Here is a 16580-nt window from a genome sequence, read left to right as displayed (position 1 = left end):
AGAAATAGGAAGGAATGATCAGTCAAGACAAAGTGTGTAAACACTTAGTACAGCACCTGACACCTGGGAAGTGTACAAATTGTAATGGTTATTGAAAGAATTTTGGTTTATTCTGACCCTGGTAGCCTATCCATTTCTTCCCCACCCTACCCATCTCCAGGTTGAAAATCATTGCTGAGTATTCATCAAATTGTACTATAATCCATTGTTTATGCACCTGTGTCTCTCACTAATGTGAGCCCTGGAGGGCAGGAGGCATGTCTTAGTTCTAGATGCCCAGCACGTAGCACAGTTCTGAGAATAGCATCACCACTTGCAAGCTGTGTGATCTTGGTCAAGTCGGCCTGCCTCTTTTGGCCTCAGAGGTTTTCAGTGAATACCAAATGAGATTATGGATGTGAAAGTGTTTTGCATGTTGTGAAGTGAGTTGTCGTCGTTATGGCCATGCCATCCAGGGTGAGAAGGGGCCGTCATGTCACAGCCACGTACCTGTGGCCCTCCATTTCCTCTTCTTTTTCATCCCATAGAATATCAGTGTGACCCTTTTTCCTCAAACATTCTTACTTGGTGTATACCTAATAGTAAATCCCACAATGACCTGCATAATAGCTCCAGCCTTTCTAGGGAGAGAGGGACTATAGATGCCCTGGTGTGAGGTAGGCTCCTCTCAGGATACCAGCCACTGAGAATACTACAGCAAGCAAGAGAGACATGATCCTTGCCCCAGTAGAGTTTTAATTCTAGTTGAGGGAAAGCCAATGATAAACAAATAAATCCATAAATAAAACCATTTCCGAGAGTAGTAATTACTAAGCAAAAAGAAGTAGATAATGTTACAGAGTAATTGGGGGAGCAAATATTATATAGGGTGGCCAAAGGTCTTTTCAGGAGCTGACATTTGAGCCAAAATCCAAGAGACAAGAAGGATTTAGCCATGTAAAGACCAAGGTTAAAAGAGTCCTAAGTAGAGTAACAGGGGGGAAAAAATTAAGCAACTTGGTACAAAATGGTGGTTACTGCAGATAGAATTACTAAGTCAGGAGAGAGTTGGTAGTGATGAGGCAGGAGGGTTAGACAGAGATGCCCCCACGTGAGGTTTTACAGGCTGTGATTAAAAGAGACATGGGAGTGGGGAGAGGGAGAGAGAGATGAGGTTGGGAGAAATCAAATGAACACTGAAGGAAAGGAAGTTACTTTGACCTCTGCTTCTCACGTGTGCATACATTCAGCAGACACAATTCAACATCTCTTGTATGTCAGTCATTGTGCTAGGAGCTGGAGATACAAAGAAAAATAAAATATGGAACCAGTTTTTATGAGCCTGGTAACTGAGAATATAGATGCCTAAGTAATTTAAATACAATATGATAAGAAGTCTCCTAGAGAGATGTAAAGGCTGAGGGAGATTAAGGAGGGAGTGACTGTGCCTTAGGAATCAGGGAAGTTCTCACTGAGAATGCGGACACTTTAACTTACAAATAAAGTGTAAGTAGTAAGGGGGAAAATGTTCCAGCCCCAGGGAGCAGCAGATGATAAGGCACTGGGGTGAACCTGTTCAGAATAAGTGATTTTCTGTCCTTTTGGAAACAGCTGGAAAGGCAGCCTGGGTCTTCCTGGTGAAGGACCTTCAGTACCACACCAAAGAGTTTGTATTTTTTATGAATGCACTGTACATATGGAAGGCTTGGAAAGCCCTCTCTAGGACATGGTACTACAGGTACTTCAACAGAGCAAGTACAAAACCTGCCTTTGGTTAACTGGTCACAGAAAATGGGGGCAGGGAAGAGAGACTTCCAAGGCAGGGAGCCCTTTGTTCTCTAAGTGACAGAACCCTATGTTCCCAAACTTCAGGGCAGAACTGACTCTATGGAGAGCTCCCCCCATGTCTCCCTCTTGATTTCACTGCTGGCGCCCTCTCTGGTCCCCGTCGCCAGCCCCCGCCTCCTATCTCAGGAAGCTTGGGTCTCCCTGGGAGCGGGTCTGCCCTTGGGGGAGGCCTCTCGGCTTTGTGCCCTGCAGCTCGGCTGACACTCGGGGCGGACCGAAGAGGGGCTGGGCGCCCCCGGTGTGCACATGTGCTAGCCCAGGCAGGAGGGAGCGCCTCCGCGGAGGAGTGCAGGAAGGGGGAAGGAGACGCGCGCCAGAATCTCGGTCCCGGGCGCCCTGGTCGGCCGCGGAGGAGCTGCAGCCTCCAACAGGTTCGTAGAACGCACGCTCGCTCTCTGCTGCTGAGCCGCCACCTCCTCCGCTGGAGCAGGTTCGCCGGAGAGACCCTAGCCATAGGCCCCGCGCCGGCGAGCTCCCTGAGGGTGGTTTCCTCCGGTCCTCTTTCCTTCTCCCGGTAGCTCTCAGCCGCCACCGGCTCTTCCGGGGAGAGGCGGAGGGAGCCACGGGCCCCTTCTCGCTTCAGCACCACCTCGGGGACAGCTCCCCTCGCCCAGCTGGGTCCTCTCCTCAGGTCAGCACTGCACCTGCCTACAACGGCCATCCGCCGGCTCCTCTCCTCGTTGGGTCCGGGTTCAGTGCCACGGCCTCCGAGGACAGTCCCTCGTCCCCGTGGACTCCGCTCCCCGCGTCAACACCGCGGTGGCAGACAGCTCTTACCGGCCGCCTGCTTCCTGGCGAGCCGCGAACAAAGCCGAGGGGCTGGGGCCTCCCGCGTTCCTTGCGGGTGGGTGGTTGCATCGATCGGGGATTTCGGCTTCCCCAGAGCAGTGTCTGGGGCGAGCTGGGGAGGGGAGCTCAGTCACAATCGCGCGTCTCTGGCTTGGGTCTGCAGTTCACCAAGGCCTGGCCGTGCAATGGCGGGTCCCAGTTGGAAGTCGGAAAGAGGGTGGAAGGAGAGACAGGCACAGAAGGGTCCAGGACTCCAGTGGGGCGGCTGGGCCTAGGCTAGAAGGGAGGAGTGCGCTGCCCCTTCTTCCCTCCAGACCCCCACTTCCACCCTAACTCAGGACCATGGACTTCCTTCAGAGAGCCTAACACAGATACCCGAGGCTGACAGCTGCAATCACTGACTCAGGCTGTCCCCGGAACATCCCTAGAAAGTGTGAGGCTGAGTTTCCGTGGGGGGAGGGGGCCGAGAAACCGCGGGGAAGCCTCACGAACTGGGCAGCTACTCCGCTCCCCACCTCCGGAGTGATGCCGGAGAGGAACGAATGGGGGAAGGGAGAGACCCCAGAAGCAGCAGGTTGTGAACTAGGCTTGGCTCTGGGAGGCTGCAGGTAGTAAGAAAAGAGGTTGAAGGAACATGAGAAGCTGGGAGGTTCCCAAACAGAGAAGCCAGTTCAGCGGGAGAAAACCAAATGTGGAAGAGGAAACCTTTTCTCTGTGAGCTGAAGCTGGGAGGGCCCTTGCCTCACGTGACCCTCTCAATCCCGGGTAGTCTCAACCAGAGACCCGGGAGTCCCGGTATAGGGGGCAGAGGTGATTTGCCCAAGGTCACTTAGCAATTAAGTAGAATTGGGCCTAAAGCCCGAGCTCCCAAAATCCTGGGCCTGTTGTATAACATTCATGGGGAAGTGTTTTAAAACCCCAGATGCCAGGAGAAGAGCAGAGTTGTTTCCATTCTGAGTCCAAATCTCAGCTCTGTCACTTCCTAGCACGTGACCTTGGGAGAGTGACCTTCTGATAAGACAGGTTAATAGTACCCACTTGTGGTGAGGATTTAATGAAATACCTATATAATAAGCGTAGGGAAGTGCCTGGCACACAATAAGTACTCAAAAAATGAGCTATCCTTTCTGCTACTATTCCCTCTGTAAACATATGCTGAAGACTTCTTATGTGCACCGGCTGTGCACTGGGGAGACAGAGACGTGTCCTGAGGAGGACACAGAGCAGCAAAGGAAGCAGAAAACAGTTGCAATATGATGTGCTAAGTGCTACACTAAGGTGAGTACACAAGGCTATATAGGATCTCAGAGGCAGGAGTGATGAGCTGTGGGGAAAGGAGAGGAAAGGTACCTCAGACACTTGCAACTGTGTGTAAAGGCCAAGAGGTGTGAGATCAGAGCCACCAGGGTGATGTCACTGCGCCAGAAAGTCCTTAAGATGGGGAGTGTGAAATGAGAGTAGAGAGAAAAGCTGAGGCCAGTCTCCAAAGGGCCTTCTTCTGTGATGAAATATTTCAATGATATTTTAAAAAATAGAAAGAATAGTATAATAAACCCCCACATACCCGTCATCCAGCTTCAACGGTTGGCCAATTTTGTTTCATCTTTACCCACACCCACTCTCATCACACTCAGACACACACACACACACACACACACACACACACACACAGAGGGAGAGAGAGACATATCTTGAAGCAAACCCAAGACATCATATCACTTAGTGCAGAAGGATTTTAACATCAACAACAACACCCTGCCATTCAAATGTTGTTCTACCTTAGAAGTCTCTACCTCAAACTCTGACTTTCATTCCTCAATCTGTTCTGAACATTCCTGTCCTTAGCAGAAAGTGTTGCGAGAGATCCACCCTAAGATGATAAGCCATGTGCATTAGAGAAACTATTTCAGAAAAAAATGGAGGGTACATCAGCCCTCAACAGATTTTACAAAGCCAGAATTGTTTATCTCCACTGCCTACACTGTGGCTAGAGGCCAGTACTATTTGCAAGACAATAGTCAAAAGACAAATTGAGCCCATAAAGAAAAAGACAAAAGTGAGAGCTTCTCTTTCAAAGTAATCTGAACTATAAGCTTATAAGGACAGAAGGCTTGAAGTCATGGAAATCCTGGATTTGGAAATCATCAAACCCAACAGCCACTTTTTACAGATGAGGAAGACAAGGGTCAGAGATAGGAAGGAGTTTGCCCAAAGCTCCACAGTGCTGAGACCACAGCCAAGACCTTTGAACTCATAATCCAGAGTTTTTGTCAGTTCACCATTCTGCCTAGAAGATTAGGTCTTAGAGTTTCTCAGCCCCTAAAACTGGGATGCCATTTCCTTCCAGAGCTCAAAGAGGCTGGAAGGAGGAGGGAAAGTGGGGCAAGAAATGTCCTTCCTGGTTCTCAAGAGGATGACAATGTGTGGCAGTTGGTCTTTGAGATACCTTGACTCATTTCCCTTCCATATCCTTTCACAGAAAGTCTACAATGGTGGTACCTATATTCTGGCCAGTGCGTGCATCTCCTTTCTCTCCCCTTGGTTCTCATTAACACATTTCTGCAGTCAGACACCCAAACCTTATTTCTGCATTTTTGCTCATCCTGCCTGTCTTAACCAGATGAATATGAAGTCTCTCTTTTCCATTTGCCCCCAACTGGGCTGCACATTCCTCTTAGCGACAGACCGCCATTTCTCTGAGATATGAGCAGTGTTTGGCCCAAGTCCTGGCAGGACGCAGAATTCTTGTGCCTTTCTGGAGCATGAAGTCTCTCCTGTTGCTGATGAAATGTGATGGATGTGACGGGTATGTGTGCTCCCATCAGGCTCTGGGCACTTCACAAGTCAGCATTTTGCTTTTCAGGGATGTCCCTGCCTGCGAAATGGGGAAGGCAGTATCTCACAAGTTTCCCTGAGTCTTAGGTGGACAATTAAGGCACATGTAAGGAGTTCTAAGCATCCCTCGTGAAGGGAAGTCAGCAGAGAATGGTCAATAAAATTGCCTTATGTCTGGGAGTATGATTGCAGGCAAGGTGATAAAGATAGTGAATTTCAGCTTATGAAATTATCCCAGCTTTTAGCCTGAGGTGAGACCAGTTCAGATATATTATATTATGTTATATTATATTATATTATATTATATTATATTATATTATATTATATTATATCATATCATATCATATCATATCATATCATATCATATCATATCATATCATATATTGCATTATATTATATTATATTATATTATATTATTATTATATTAATACAGGTTTTTCCACACTATCTGAAAGTTCACTTTATGTCATATCACTTTTATGGAAGACCTATGTTAGTACCTGTTTTCACTAGCCAAAAGAAATTTGAAAAGGATTTCACTTTTACAGAAAGATAATTGCTTCTTTGCTTTACACCATTTGGGTTTTAAAAAGGTTTCATAAGAATGCTCCACTTTCAAATAGCAGGGGAAACCTGTATTATATTATCTGGGCCTAGGTGAATTTCAACAGATAAGCATTTATACTTCCTCCAACATTTACTCTTTGAGTGGCTATTCTGTGTCAGGTATGGTTACAGGTACTGAACAAGACACCTCAGATCCCTGCTTCCATGGGGCTTATAAACTTGCAGTAGACACAGTCATTAATAACAATTAAAAAGTAAGTGTGAAGACTTTTAAGCATATAGAAGGACAGATAGGGAAGGTCTGTCTGAAATGGCAACATGAAACTAAGGCCCAAATAATAAGAAGTCAATCACGTGAGGATATGGGGCCAAACATTCCAGGCTCAGGAAATAGCTCTGGAAGAGGCCCTAAATGTGAGCCTGGACTCTTTGGGGACAGGCAGAGGGCCAGTGTAGATGAGGGTGGAGAGGGGGCAGGGACCAGTCCATCATGCAGAGTCTTCTAAGCCATGGTCAAGATTTGGGATTTTATTCTAAATTCAGTGGATTATCACTGGATGATTTTAAGCAGGAGCGTGATAAAAACTGCTTTTGCTTTAAAAAGATGCCTCTGGTTACTGCATTGAGGAATGGGTGATACGAGTATGCTGGGCTGGGCATCGAGCAGGCAGAGAAGGTGAGACACAGCTTCACCCCTTGAGATGCTCAGCATCCAGCAGAGGAGACAGGACATGAACCAGAATACAGAACCCTGCGGGAAGGGCGGCCATGGGGAGGGATGTGCAAGGCATTATGGGAACACAGAGCCAAGAAGAACTCATTCAGTCTGGGAGGCACTGGGCAAGGGTTTGTGGAAGTGGGCCATGGCTGTTGGATTGCACTTAGAAAAGGAGAGGGTAGGGCTGGTGCCCAGGACAGAGAAAGGCAACTTAGCAGCAACAGAGTGCCTGAAATGGGAGCCGGACTGTCCGGGTTCAAATCCCAACCCTGCCATTCAGTAGCTGTGTGGACTTCCACAAGTTACTTAACTACTCTGCGTCTCAATGTCCTCATCTTGAAAATGGAGATGATGAGAATCACAATACTAATTTCAAGGGATTTCTGTGAGGGTTAGCCAAGTTAAATTTTGGGAAGCACTTAGACAGTGCCTGGAAAGCACCTAGAAAGTGACATATGAATAAATAAAAATGGAGCACGTCCGAGAGCAGGAGCCTCTGGTGGAAAAGGTCGAGTAGGAGCCCAGCTCTGAGGGACCTTGAAGACCAGGCCAGGCATGCTCACCTTCTCTGTATGCAACAAGGAGCCATTAAAGGACTTTAGGCAGGGGATCGTGGAGAGGAGAATAAGCTAAAGCCCAAAGGCCTTGAGAGGGAAAGGGACCTATCCACAGTCACACAGCCAGTTATAGGAGGGACGCTGTCCTCATTCTCCCTGACTCATTCAATATCATAGCAAGGGAAGGACAGTACGTATTTTGTTCCCCCGTTTCATTCTCAGGGTTAGAAGGAGGCCTCGGTAACTCACAGTAAGTGTTTGTGGAGCACATGACTAAATCAAATCACGCAGGGAAAGTCAGAAGCCTTGGATTCCCAAGAAGGTCAATGCGTTTTGGACCGTGGAGAAGCTGCTCTCGAGAAAACAGACCAAACTCCTAGAGATGTTGACCTGGGGGCCTCCAGCCCTCTGAACCCCAGGTCCTCCTGTGACCGAAGACACTGCCGCCCACGCTGCCCCAGACACCTACTCAAGCTACAACGAGCATTGCTGCATAGGTTCAGAAGTTAATCTTGGTGAAGTGCCTGGAAGATGAAAAGCGTTCCCCAGACATCCAGTGTGGTAATTGCCACTGCGGAGAAAATGCATCTCTACATTTGCAAGAGGCAGGCATTTGTGTTCCACCAGAAAACAGCCATTAGAATTCCTGTCTCTGACTTGTCACGAAGCTGTGACAGCCTGGCGGGCAAGGAGGGTCTTGCAGTTCAAGCAGCAGATGGCAGGACACTCAGAGGAACTCGGATGCAGCTATCCATTCCTGAATGCCTGCCTGCTCCAGGCAGGGTGTGGGGCCCGGTGCATCCTGGAGAGAGCCCCAGCCCCAGCACATCCTGCCGGTGACTTTGGGCAAGTCCCATCATTTCTCTGAGCTTCAAGTTCATCATGTAAACAATGGGGATAATACCGCTGGCCCCACTGGGTCATTTTGTTTTTGATTCTGACCATGTGGGGTTCAGGTTGTAATCCCATTTCACAAATGTGGAAACTGAAGCCCAGGGTATGGCTCACCAGTTCCTCAATACTCACTGAGCACCTGTGATGGGCCAGTAGCTGTTGGAGGAGCTGAAAAGACAATGAAGAATAAGACAGACAAGATAAGGTCCAGGCTGTCCCTGAGCTCACGTTCTATTCGAGAGACAGAAAAGAAGCAAGTCAACAATAAAATCATTCCACCAAGTTATATAAGTGCTAGGAAGGAAATAAGAGAGGGGTGTGTCAAGGAGGCAGGGGCTGTTGGGGCTGTTTACATAAGGCAGGCAGGGCTTGAAGGAACAGGCATCAAAGCTGACATCTGGACAAGGAGAAGCAGCTGGCTATGGACAAGTGCAAGGGTCCTGACGTAGGAAGAAGCTTGACAAAGGTGCATGACGGAGGTCGAGCCAGCGAGGGAGAGGGTGGTAGAGATAAGGGCAGAGAGGTTGACGGGGGCCAGAGCAGGCAGGGCCTTGACGACTGGGTGAAACAGAGGGGTGGCATCATCTAAATCGTAGCTAAGAGTCTTCTCTCCGTCTCATCACCAGTACGGGGCCTGCTGGGGCAAAGCCCACATCAAAGTGACCACCTGGACCCCCTTTAGGCCTACGGTTCCTGCTGCCATCTCTAGAGCAGGTCAGCTAAAGGGCAAAAAAGTGATGGGTTCCCCTGCTGGGAAATAAATGCATCGGTCGGCTGGCTGGCTGCTGGGTGGGCACCGCCCCGTGCCTTGCAGGCGGCATCCCTAATGCTATCAGGCAGCGAGGGGAGGGAGAAGACATAAGGCCGCTGGACTGGGGGGTGAGGCGAGGGAGAGAGGCACCTGCCTCAGGTGCAAAATGTAGAAGCGTGCCAAAAAATGCAGCCGTCAAGATAAATAACATGTTGTGCGGTATTTTTTTATAAACAAAATTGGAGCCAAAGAATCCATAATGAAGAAAATATTAAAATGTTTAAATGAGGACAGGATTCTAAAAGAGCCAGTTCAGGCGTAAGACAAATGGGGTGAATCAGACACGTGCAGGATCTAATCCTGACCCAGAGATGTTCGCTCAACTGCAGGAACACTTCCTGGGCCGGGGCCCTGTTCCCACCGGAAGCCAGCATCCAGAATGGGACGGCTCATGACAGACTGAAAGTAAGAAACAGTCCCTAGTAGGCGCCTCAGAGACCACACTCCATCCTGGCTGTGGGGACAGAAACCCAAGCGGGGACCCACAGCCAGGAGGTGTCGCTTGGCAGGCAGCCCTGGAGCCACGTACCCCCAAGTGGACCTAAGTTCAAACTCACCCCTTGTATGCTCTGGGACCCTGAGTGAGGCTCAGTGCCTCTCAAGCCTCATCTGCCCCATCTGTGACCCCAGGGCTAAGAAGACCTGGTCCCCAAGAGTCAATAAGATAAGATTTGTAGCCCTCTAGCACCTGGCTACTCCAAGTGTGGTCCCTGGACCAGCAACATCAGCGCCTCCTAGGAACTTGTTAGGAATGCGGAACCTTAGCCGCATGGCAGACCCACTGAATCAGAATTCGCATTTTAATGAGACCCCCAAGGGATTGGCAAGCATGTAAAAGCCTGAGAAGCTGGCCAATTCTTGGCACTTTGAAGATGCTCAATAAATGATAGCGCTGCCCCTTTGCCCACCAAACCCCAAGTTAGATCCTGACTTCAGGCAAGAGGAAAAACCCAAGAGAGGGAGAAGAGATCCCGAGGTGGCCAACTCAGTACATTTTAAACGGTCAAGTTGTAAAGCCAGGGAGTCTGGCTGGGCTCTTATACAAAACCATTTAGGTCCTCCATTATTTATCTGGAAAATGGGAAAAATAATAGCAAATACCTTATACGGTTGCTGTGAAAATAAAATGAGATAATACGAGTAAAACCTCAGCACAAAGCTCGGCACGTAGTAAGTGTTCAATAAATGCTTGCGATTGTTGCTGGTGGTGAGAGGGGTGGAGGGGGTTCAATAAATGGCTACTGAGTACAGCCCATGTGATGAAATAGATAACATTTGTATAGCTCTTTGCCATTTATAAAGCACTTTCATCTATACCGTTTCAACAGACTCTTATAACTCCCTGGGTAAGATAGCATGAAATATATTCATTTTACAGAGGAAAAAAAGTCAAGGCTCAGAGAGGTAGTGATTTGGCTAAGCAAACCAGGATTTAAAGCCCTAGGGTCTGAAACCAAAATCTGTGCCAGCAACAGAGCATCTAACAATAACCATGGGAAAAGGTTAAAAATGGAATAAGATAATATTAGACTCTAGAGATAGTGTTATTCAACCCCCTTATTTTACAGAAGGGAAACCTGAGGCCCAGGGAGAGGAAGAGACTTGTCCAAGGTCACTCAGACAGAGCAACAGCCCTGGGTCAGAAGCCAGCTCACAAGGGTTCTGTCCAGAGTCCCATCCTGTGTCCAGACCCACCTCCTGCATCTGAATGGCCAGGCTCCACCTGATGAAGCCAGTGGCACTGGCTGTGGGCAGCCCCGGCTGGTTCCCTGGGCGTGTCTGCTGGACAGTAGGCATCCCAGATCCGCCTTCCTTTCCAGCCTAATCGAGGAAGGGAGTGTAGAAGCTGGTGTTGCCAAGGTGAGAGCTGTGAGGTTGCTAAGACACAATTTGGGAGCAGTCAGGTGGCAGAAGAGGGCTTTGCTGAGCCTGGGGTAAAGATGAGGACCTGTCGTCAGGACAGACTCCTCACTGGGGCCTGGAGGAGGACCTCTAACTCCACGGGGTAGGTCAGCCAATGGGAGAGTTGAGTCTCGCAGACCTTCCACCTCTATGCACCGCCCCAGCCAGGAGGCAGAGTCTACTTCTCCCTCTACCCCAGACCTCATCAAGCACAGGTCCTGCTACCTATCCCCCCAATCCAGACCCTGCCCTCAGAAGGAGCTCCCTAGGGCACAAGCTGAGCCCTGCAGTGGCTCTCCATCACCCTCTGGGTAAAGTCCATGTCCCCCTAAAGCTCCTCATAACTGACCCCGACAACCTCCCAGCTTCATCTTTGTCCCCAAGGATCTAGCCAAGCCAAATTCCTCCAAGTGGGACCATGCTCTCTCCACACCTTTGCAGATGCTGTTCTTTCTGCCTGCAAAGCCTTTCCTGCTCCTCTGTCCTCTAAGCCTCAGCTTCAGACTCACCTTCTCAGGGAAGCCCTCCCTGAAGCCTCCGGGCAGTGAGGCACCTCTGACGAGCCTGCATTTCCGGGGATGTCACCTTGTGTGTTAACTATCCGCTTTCCTGTTTGTGTCCCCATTAGACTGTGGGCTTTTTACATCTCACTCCTAGAGCAAGACCCAGGTTCCAACTGTGCAAGATCAAGACTTCTCTGAGCCTCTGTGCCCTCCTCTGTGTGATGGGGATTGTGACCTTGGCCTTGCCAGGCTAATGGGAGTATTAGAGATCGTGGATGTGAAGGGCTTGGTACATCACAGATACAGCAAAAGTGCGGCCGTTGCCCTGTTGTTTATGTCAGTGCCGCCCGTGCCCAGCCCGGCGTGCTCCCTAACACGTGCACGCTCAGTGTATCCATCACCTGCGCCGGGAGAATAGTAACCGCTGTGCGAAAGGGCTCCGAGAACAGTGAAGCCCGTTCAAGGGTACATCATCATCATTCTGATCGTCAGCACCCTTGATTCCCACCAGCCCCTAGACCTGAGTCATCCTGACATACTCTCTGCCCAGGCATTGAACAAACGGGTTCATTCACTGCACAAAAGAGTATCTACTCTGGGCCAGGAAATGTGCCAGCTGTTTGCAACTTAGCAGTAGGTAGACATTCAATACTTAATTGTGCCACCGTTCTCTCCTGGCCTTCTTAAAGGTCGGCCTCCCCACCTGGCGTGCCTGTGGCCCTGCCTGAGGCCAGGGAGGTCACTCTTTGCTCTAAGATGCTCCGTGGGCAGTCAGGGGGCCCACTTCCCCGCCTAGCCAGTCAGAAAACAGTAACATCTGCCCTGTTTCTAATCCAGTTGCTCGTTTTAAATTCAGCTCTGAGAGCCGGAGCATGCTTGTCCTTTTCCCTGCGGTGTCCCCAGCTTTTAGAACATGGCCTGACACAGCCATTCAGCCACTATTTACTCATTCATTCACTCACCCACCAGATATTTGTCAAGTCCCGCTAAGTGCCAGGCCCTGGGGAATCAGCGGGGCCCTGCCTTGCTGAGCTCCTAGTCTAGAGGTGGGATTGGGGGTGGAGGACATTGTGTCGGGAGGCAGCAATGCCTTGGAGCAGTGGAGGCCAAAGGGTTAGGTACTGTGGTCCCAGGGTGGTCCCAGAAGACGACCGGTCACAGAAAGGGGCTTGAGTGGGCTGATTGTTGGAGTCCCTGCTTTACCTATACTGTGTCTATCATCCAGGGCAAATCCTCAGTCCCCACCTCTGGAAACGACACAAGAATCTCCCCTTTCTTGAGTCACAGCAGGACTGTGGTTACGGGAGGAAGGGAAAACAGTCGAGGAGGTGGCACCAGTTGTACACAGGCCCCTGAAGTTGCCGAGGCTTTGGTGCCCAGCAAGGAGAGGCCCTGACTGCAGCAGGGGGCAGAGTGGGGACTGAGGGTTCTGATCTGGCTCCACAGGCTCCCCCGGTGGGAGGTGGAGCAGAATGGCCTCCCCTCTATGTGCCTGTGTTCTTGTCTGTAAAATGGGAGAACATCAACTTCACTAGCCCTAGCTTTGTGAGAGCAGACCTAGCAAACTTGCTGAGCACCGCTCAGTCAACAAATGTCTAGTGGGTGCCCACTTTCTGTCAGGACTTGTGCAAGGCTCGGGATACAGTCATGGAATGTACCCTTGAATGCTTGGTGCCTCCTAGGAGAAAGCAGAGGCAGGTAACTAAAATTTGAGGGTCTGCAATGTAATAGGTATCTTCCCAGATATTTTTAGTCAACACTGACAACAGTAATTACAACCAGCATTTATACGGCATTTAATGTAGGGGGTTGGTGCAGTTAGTAGCCCCATTTTATACATAAGGAAACTGAGGCTTGGGGAGACGTAATGGATTTTCCCAAAGCCAGAATTCAAACCCAAGTATGACTGACAGTAAATCCCATCCATTGACATAGTCAGAGATCACATTTAAGCCAGAAAGCAGTGTGGTCAGTGGTACCATACAAGAGTTGCCTGAACCAGTGACCGAGATGGGCAACTGGTGTCAGGGGAGTAGGTGAGGTGGGGCCCAGGGTTGGGTCTGATGCCAGGTAGAGTCCCATCTTGCCCAGCCCCTTGATGAAACCCAGGGGATCAGTAGTGGCCTCAGGAGAAGCAAGAGTATGTCTTTAGTGGGGCCTGGGGTTCAGTGCCCATTCAGAAAGCCAACCACCCCAAAAGTCCTCTCCCTTTACCCCTCAATACCCTCTCTTCTCTTCCAGGGACCTGGGAATCTCTGGCATGCTACCTGCTCTGCTCATTGACTGAAGGCCCCTACATCTCAGCTCAGCCAAGAAACAAAGGTAAGAGTACTGTCCAGGGTCATTCCATGGATGGTGTTCAGGCCTCCCCACTCCTGGGGCCCCAGTGAAGGGGGTCATGATGACATTTCCCCTCTGTGATCACCAAGACCACTCCTAATTAGAAAGGAGCTGAATCAACTGGGCAATATGGTGGAATGGTGCTAGCTTGCATTTTCAGAGTTGTTTACAACAGAGAAACACTTTCTTGTGCATTATCTCCTTCCATGATGCTCCCCCCAAAAAAACCTTAGGGGGTATTATCCCCAATTTACAGATAAGGAGACAGACGCACAGAGAGGGGAAAGCACTTACAGCTGGCAGGTGGCTAAGCCTGAATTCCAACCTACATTTTCTTGTCTGTTATCCCCATATGGCCTGTGCATATTGTCTGTGCTTGCTACATGCTTGATGAATGAATGAGTGAATTAATGAACTGACCAAGATCAATGGCAGGGCAGAGCAGGCTGGAATCTGGCTCTCCTGTTACCCCAGTTCCTATGTTTTTTTCTGCGAACTGTGGCTTTCTGCTTTGATGAGCTCAACACTATACCAATCCCTACACCCCCACCCCAGGATTTCAAGCATCTCATGTGTGGTGTCCACTACCCTTCCTGCTGCAGACAGAAGGATAAAGGTGGAGTGGTTGGCCTCAGCCTCTCTGTCGGGTGGCCCCCAAGCGCGGATCACACCCAGCAGCCCTTCATCTACATCGCCTCTTCCCCACCACCCACTACCAGTAATCCAATGTGCATAGTTGTAAACTTGTTTCTTTAAATAAACAGTCTTGAGTTTCATACCAAATAGTCTTTTAAGAGGAGGAACGTCTCCAGGCCACCTCGTATTTAGCATACAGTGAGCCACATATTTGCACAGAGAGAGTGTGTGTGGATATAGAGATCGCTCGATCGCTATAGATATCGTTGCTCATCCAGATGGGAGCTATTTATGATGCTGAGTCACTCGCAATGAATGCCACTGAGGGATTCCAGGCTGGGCTCTGAGCCCCAGCATCACAGACCTCATGGCTCTCTGCCTCGTCCTCACTGTTCACAAATGAGAGAGACAGAGAGAGAGAGTGGTCCCCCATCTCAGTGCAGGGACAGAAGGAGACATGTTGGCCACAGGAAAGAGAGACTTTCTCATAACCAAGTTCTATTTCAAATCATTGTCCTCCATCCAGAACACCACACCCTTACAGAGCATCTAGTCCAATTCCTTCCTTGTATAGATAGGAGAGAAAACTGAGACTCAGAGAGGGAAGGGCCTTGCCCAGGGTCACACAGCGAGTCAGTGACAGAGCTGGTCCGAGAGCTCGAAACTTCTAATTGCTGCCTGGGGCTCTTTCCCCTTTCCCAGCCACCTTCTTCAGCTTTATTTCCAATGTCTTGGCATTTCAGCCCCTCAGGAGCTTCCTGTCTTCTGAAACCTTGGAGATGTCACTGAGCACCTCTTTCCTTGAGCTCCTCTAGGAGGGGAACTAAGTCTGGTTTGGGGGTTATCCCCAATACTTACTGCAGGAACTGCACACACTAGGCACTCAATACATGTGCATTGGGTATTATATAAGACCAAACTCAGCACCAATTCCTGGGGAACCCTAGTTCTCCATTTGAAAAAGCACCCATTTATCCCCACCCTCTCTTTCTTGTCTCTAAGCCAGTTCTCTATCCATGCAAAAATAGACTCCCTCCCACTCACCACCCACCTCTGCCCAATTCTATAATGAATCAATTTTATTAATAGGCTTTAGGATAGAAACTTGACAAAGGCTTTTTGTGAAAGTCACCCTTTATCTCCCTATACAGTTTTCTTCTCAAAGAATTCTAATAAACTGGTCAGATGAGATTTTGCTTTACATAAAATATTCATTAATCCACTCCTTCCTTCCATATGGAATATGTTCGTTTAAACATTCGGTGATCTCTATTCTTTATTATGGATTTTATCCAGTTGTTCTAAGAGACCATGGAATGACATGGAAAGCGTATGGGCTTTGGAATTAGGGCTGGGTTAAATTCCAACTGACCACGTACTGGCCCTGCATCCACACGGATTGCTATAAAAATTAAATGAGATAATGTCTATAAAGTGTCCAGCACATAGTAAGGGCTCAGTGCAAGTTTGTGAATAAATGCAAGACTCAGGACCCATATGAACCATATCCTAAAGAGTAAGGGACCAACTGACTCTGCAATCTGAAATCTTAAAATCAAACAACCCCAGAAGGGTAGTTTGAGAAGTCTTGAAGAGCAGACCCCAAGAATTACACTGTTGGTTGGGATGTCTCCAGGCCAGAAAATGAAGCTTTTTCTCCAGCTCCTTGTACAAGGAGTTCCCTCAGCTCAAAGAAAAGTCAGAGTCTGGAATCTAGGAAAACAGAAAGCTCCTTGAGAATAAGCATTGTGTGCTGTTAACTGTTGGGTTCTACCTCGCCCAAAACTAGAGCCTATCCATAGGGTAGTACAGATAGGCAAAGATGGATAGGCAGCTGTTATGTTGTATTCTACCTCTCCAAAAACTACCCTACCCATAGGGTAGTATGTATAGTCAAAGAGATACACAGTAAGTATGCATTGGGTTGAGTTGAGTTGAGTTGAGTTGAGTTGAGTTGAGCTAAGTTGACTTGGCTTTAATTGACTTGAGTTGTTTTGAGTTTGCTAATGGACCCAACTTTAGGACCTACCAAGGGAGAAGCTTCCTGGAACTCAAGCTTAGCTTAGACTGGGACCCACAGCACAGGGGAGACCCCAAGGATGATGTCCTGGGAACATTCAGGGCCTTCCAAAGATCGAGGTATCTCAGAGATAACCAGAACCATAGATAGGACTGAGAAAAAAAGGTAGAAACCTTGGCTT

The 16580-nt window shown here is 49.0% G+C and overlaps 1 protein-coding gene across 1 annotated transcript in view; it reads left to right on the top strand.

Moving 5' to 3' along the window:
- Nucleotides 1-1964: 1964 nt before the first annotated feature.
- The window catches only part of CPLX2 (complexin 2), an 84202-nt gene continuing 69586 nt past the window's right edge, over nt 1965-16580 (top strand). The window contains exons 1-2 of the mRNA XM_015072707.3: nt 1965-2198; nt 13645-13725. The gene's annotated coding sequence lies outside the window, so the exon portion shown is untranslated. The remainder of the gene's footprint in view (nt 2199-13644; nt 13726-16580) is intronic.

The sequence above is a fragment of the Acinonyx jubatus genome, chromosome A1, assembly GCF_027475565.1.
Source record: "Acinonyx jubatus isolate Ajub_Pintada_27869175 chromosome A1, VMU_Ajub_asm_v1.0, whole genome shotgun sequence".
Lineage (NCBI taxonomy): Eukaryota > Metazoa > Chordata > Mammalia > Carnivora > Felidae > Acinonyx > Acinonyx jubatus.
The sequence above is the reverse complement of the archived record's forward strand: the minus strand, read 5'-3'. Positions and strand labels throughout refer to the sequence as shown.